Source organism: Herpailurus yagouaroundi, unplaced genomic scaffold, assembly GCF_014898765.1.
Source record: "Herpailurus yagouaroundi ecotype Mexico unplaced genomic scaffold, PumYag 63551, whole genome shotgun sequence".
Classification (NCBI taxonomy): Eukaryota; Metazoa; Chordata; class Mammalia; order Carnivora; family Felidae; genus Herpailurus; species Herpailurus yagouaroundi.
Window position 1 is genome coordinate 971 of NW_024417053.1, and position 5823 is coordinate 6793.

Here is a 5823-nt window from a genome sequence, read left to right on the forward strand (position 1 = left end):
AACGCCATCACTTATCTATCATGCTGGAGTCTTCTTTGCATTGTTTCTCAGATGCATGTGCCCAGCTCTTCCCCCAGTTCAGGTCTTTATCACACCACCACCACCACACCTGCTGCCTCCCTGTTTTCTCTTCTCTTCGATCACCCCACATGGTATCATATTCATTATCTTTGAATGACCACCATCTCTACATCACGTGATCACTGCATAACTATAATACCTTCTTGCTGTTTGTGCAAAGATGTAAAAACAAACAAACAAAACAAAGCAAACAACAGCTCTTAACCTGGCATTCAAGGGTTTCTACATTTTGACAATAGTATGATTCTTTCAGTCAGTGGTTCTCAGCAGCTTGGGTGTAACTAATATTTCGCAATATTAGTTGATACACTGATGTGAAATTCATAGGTAATACAACAGAATTACATGATTTCAGGAGAGCCAACCTGAGGCCCTAAGTGTAATAAAAGGAGGAATATAAGAAAATCAAGTCATAATATAATCTGTTGTTTTAATCTACAAATAAATGCTTGCCTGGGACCATCCTAGAGAATATGATGTGGTTACCTGCTCTTGCCTGTACACCTGTAGTAATTAAGCTTGGATTGAAGAGAAACAAGACATTAGTCAACTAAACATTACAGTCACTTTTCTTCACCTTTAATATTTAAAATGAGAGCTAAGTGTGTATATGTGAATATATTCATAGAATCAATGTGAACATTGTGGCTCCAGTTGCAGACCAATCATCAGTGAGTCAGGTTGTCGACCAGATTCCTGTTAGGGGTGATGCCACTGGTGATGTGATTTTCTGACGTGGGGGACAACTTTGGGTGACATCTGAACAATTCAAATTCAGTTTTTCTTTAATTTGTGTAGGAGTTGCATTCTTCTTTATTAAGACTGCACAAACAACTCTTTTGAAGCTTGGATAATGATGAATAGGTTTTTCTCTTATCTTCTTGTTTGAAAGCCACATGGGGATCGCTTTGCAGGACATCTAGCCTCCATATCCTCTGCCCTCTAAAGACCCTGGTTCTCTCCAATGAGCAAATTAAAATGCCCCCAAATGTTTCCCAAAGTGTCTACATAGTAGGACAGGTAATCGCTCCAAAATCCACTGCTCTAAGTCCTGTAGTTATCACTGCCTTTGTGCTATCGCTTTTACCCCTGTGTGCCCTTCTCCTCCTAGGGAAAGTCTGTGCTCTCATCTGTTTGCTTCTGAGAATCAAGTCTATGCCTAAAACTTACACTGTGATCCCTCACCTGCTTCAAAGCATCCCATGGTAATTTAGCATCTGTATTATAGTTGTATATGTTTATCTTCTACATACACATATAGCTTCTTCCTGTATTAGAAGGCCGAGTTTGGCTTCCAAATGTCAGATACCCATCTCAGATTCACTCAAGCCTCTATCCTTGGCTCCCTCTAAATGCATTGGTGCTCTATATCGAAAAGTCCAGGACAGATGCTACTAGGCAGAGTGAGATCCACGATTTAGTGATAGTCATTGGCTAGCTGTCTGCCTGTATTTCCCTCTTTCCTTCTCTTTTGGCTCATGTATCTGTCAGACAGACCAACTCCTCAAAATCACTATAGCTTAATACAATTAAAGCATATTTCCTGTTCATGCTACATATCCTGTGTAAGTGGCAGGTGGAATATGTTCCTTGGAGTTACTCAGGGGCCCAGGTTGACAAAAGCACAGTTGTGACATGTGCCTCTCTTTTGCAAATGATACAGAAAAAGGAACATGGCAAATTATGCCGTTGTCTTCAAGCTTCTGCCTGGAGGAGATACGAGTCACTTCTGTTCATATCTCATTGACCAAAACCAGTCAGATGGCCATGCCCATAATCAAGGGGGGGGGGGGGCGGTGAAGTCCCCCTCTGTACCTGAGAAGAAAGGAAAACCATGGTATTTGTGAACAGATAAGCCCTGATGTTGAACTCAGTTGGATTTCCTTTGTGTCATTATTATCCGTCTACACTGTCTCCATGCCCCACCCCTAGCTTTTTTGAGTCTATTCTTATGTTTTTAATGCTTTTTAATTCCTGCATGGAAGAAGCAATCATTTTCTTACTAATGGGTACCATGTCTGAAATTGATTTATTTTGGTCCGGTATGTTCTTTGAAAGAACAAAGATAAGTAGGAAATATCCCACCTGAATTATTTGGAATGAGACTGTCTGAGAGGGGCAATTCATCGAAGTAAAATCAAGGCAACAGATGCTAGGTGAAGCTGAGACAATACTGCAGATACTCCTAAGCTTCCTAATTAGATAGACATTACTTAAGAAAAAAGGAGTAATAGCTTTGGGTTTTTTGTTTTTGTTTTTTGTACTTTGGGTTTTGGGGTTTTTGGTTTGTTTGTTTGCTTGTTTGTTTGGTATGTTATGGGAAGAGCTGAAATGTCCATCAACTGATGAGCGGATAAAGAATTTTTGGTTTATATATACAATGGAATACTACTTGGCAATGAGAAAGAATGAAATACGGCCTTTTGTAGCAACATGGATGGAACTGGAGAGTGTTATGCTAAGTGAAATAAGTCATACAGAGAAAGACAGATACCATATGTTTTCACTCTTATGTAAATCCTGAGAAACTTAACAGAAGATCATGGGGGAGGGGAAGAAAAAAAAAAAAAGGTCAGAGAGAGAGGGAGCCAAAACACAAGAGACTCTTAAAAAACTGAGAACAAACTGAGAGTTGATGGGGGGTGGGAGGGAGGGGAAAGTGGGCGATGGGCATTGAGGAGGGCACCTGTTGGGATGAGCACTGGGTGTTGTATGGAAACCAATTTGACAATAAATTTCATATTTAAAAATAAAATAAAATAAAATAGTGTCTTAACTTCAGTTATTACTTTATCCATTCATTAATTTATAATATTTTATTGTTAGTTAGCTTGTATATTTTATTATGCTATGTTCCTTCCAAGTACCTTATGTATATGAATTGATGGAATCCCACAAATATACCATGAAGGAGATGCTGTTATTAACTTCTTTGATCTGGGAAAGATGAGGTTGAAAAGGTGAAGTAACTCAAACAGCTTTCTACTAAGGATTTGAACACCCCAGGCCAGTTCTATGATCCATCACTATATTTCTCAAGCAGTCATGTGATCTATTTTCTTCATACCTTTTGCCTCAAACTGTGCATTATATCCTTCATTGTTCATGCAAGTTAAAATACAGAGAAGAGGTGTTAATTCATGAGATCCAGGGGAGTGTTTCCCATAGTCAATCCAGAAAAGGAAGTTAATGGAGTATACGTATTTTAGCATTCTCCCTTCGGTCTCTCACTTTATTAATGGCTTTTATGTGTTTTCTTGATAAAATATCCATTACATGTTTGGTTGGAAACCTCCTCTATCACTATAAAGGAACAAATATTTTGATAAGTGGTTTTCTAAGATCTGGAATCTCTATAGAGAAATCTTTGCCCGAGGCTACACACCCTACTTTGTTTGCTGTCTTGTCCTGTGCCTGCCAAAATGAGGATATTTTGCTTTTCTTTATAGTTTGAAGACATCTAGCAGCTTGTCACAACTTCCAAAATATTTGAGGAAATGAAGTCTGAATGCCAAGACAGTAATTTTACCATTATCCCAGTGGGTTGGTGTTCTACCTGATAGATTGTAATTTTAACAAGGAAGTTACAAGAAAAGAATTTCATACTATGCCTCTGCAGAAAGGTGAAATAAGATAGAATGCAATTCCCATTTGTTCTTCTGTAGCTCATTTTGACAGCTAAGAAACCCTTAAATGGGCATGAATAGATCCCTTTTTAATCCCTGTATTTATCTGACATTAAAATTACATTTTTAGTTGTGTTTATTTGAAATAGTAAAATCATTAGATTCTGTTAAGACAGCCATTTAGTATTTCAAGATGGTAGATAATAATGATTTTGCAGAGTTAAGTATGTTTTAATTTTATAGTATGCCTTAAAATGCATATATACTTAATATTTAATGATCAAGTTAGCGTGTGATTTTTTTTAGTATGACCTACAAAAAGGACAGTATTACACCGTAAGAGATTTTGAGTCAAATATAAATATAACTTTTATTTCAGTTTATTCTAGTAGAAAAGATGGTCAATTTTTTGTAGTGTTTTACTTGTCTAAAACCTGACTTCAAAATTAAAAAATCTAATGCAATTTAAACCCAGAAATGTCAGTAAATGATTAATTCTGTAGTTTGCAAGGACTTAATTCCCACAGTTGTTTTACAGAAAATCCATAGACTTTGGATTTATGAACCGTTATTCCTTAACATTAAAGTAATAGGAATTAGATATTCAAAGTTATATATTGATCGTATATGAAAGCACTATGGAGTTTACAGCTTAATTTTTGAATCTCCCTGTCATTGTATCTTGGATTCATTTGCACAGACCTCACTTATAACTGGTACATAACTGACCCATCAAAATCACTACGTCTAATGACTTTCCATGAATATGAAAATCACACCTATACTAATTTATTAAAGCTAAATATGCTACTTCCTACTTTTTTTTTTCCTTTCAAAGGATGATAAAAAGGTGGAAACAATCCTTGTGTTCATTACTGGACTGGTTGAATTAAAAAAGGACAAAGAATTTCCCTCTTTCTTCCTTCTGGATTTTAGATTCTGTGTAAATATGTAACTCCTGATGGAAGACAACCATCTTGTAGTCATGAGAGGATGAGCCAATTTGCTGAGGCTGTCAGGATGAAAAGATGGAAAGAACCAGCATTCTTAATGATAAGGTTGAAGTCTGGGCTCTGCCATTTATCCACTTATCATTCTTTGAGCATGGCATATCTCTAAGCTTTGGTTTCCTCAGCTGTCATATGAGAATAATAATATCCATTTCATAGGCATCCTATAAGGATCATATGTAATAATACTTTCAGAGCACATTGGTGATATAATGCCTCCGTTCATACCTTTTGAGAAAAAAGATTATAATGAACATGACATTTTCCTATATTTTATCCCATTTGAATGTCAACACCTATATGAGATATCACATTTATTGTAAGAAATAGAATACAAAATTCATCATGATATAGAAAATACACTTGAGGCCAATGCATATGATATATACTTGTTCAACCTAGAGAAATGTTTGTTGTAGTGATTACTGACTATTATCAGTATGCGGCTCACTATATTGTGATATTGCCAGACTATTTAGGTAAGAAGTAAGTACTATTTCCCCATTTTTTTCAGGTGAAAAAGCTGAGGCTTAGAAAAGATGACTACCTTGGTAAAAAAGTCACACAGACTTTGGGATAAAAACCAGGCATAAGAGCCAGAAGTGGAAACTAGGACTGTCTGCAAAGCCTGTGATTAAAACAATTGTAATTAACTGTTTCTTACTGGACTCTAAATAAAGGATGAATGTGAAAAGTCAGCAGTAAAAATAGACAAAGCGATTCTGTGCTTCAGATGTATAACCTTCTCTAACAGATTTTATTTTTAATTGAAGTAGACATAATAGACAACTAAATGCACAGATCTTATGTGTTCAGTTTGATGCATGTTGGCAATTGAATACATCCGGGTAGCTACAAAAAGGCACTCATAGCAAGATGTTGGTCATATGTACTCCCCCAGAAATTTTCCTTATAGCCATTTCTAGGCAATTCCATACACACCCCCCTCCCCAGTTCCCAAGATAGGAACTTGTTTTATTTCCTATTACAATAGAATTCTGCCTGTTCTCAGACTTCCTATAACTGGAAAATGTAATATAATATAATATAATATAATATAATATAATATAATATAATATAATATAATATAATATTATATTATATTA

The 5823-nt window shown here is 36.0% G+C and overlaps 1 long non-coding RNA gene across 1 annotated transcript; it reads left to right on the forward strand.

Annotated features, from left to right (window-relative positions):
• The first annotated feature begins 3536 nt into the window (after positions 1-3536).
• LOC121024339 (uncharacterized) lies at positions 3537-5415 on the forward strand. The gene is made up of 2 exons (XR_005787673.1): positions 3537-3624; positions 5232-5415. It is a non-coding gene; the product is annotated as an uncharacterized LOC121024339 (long non-coding RNA).
• Positions 5416-5823: the final 408 nt, after the last annotated feature.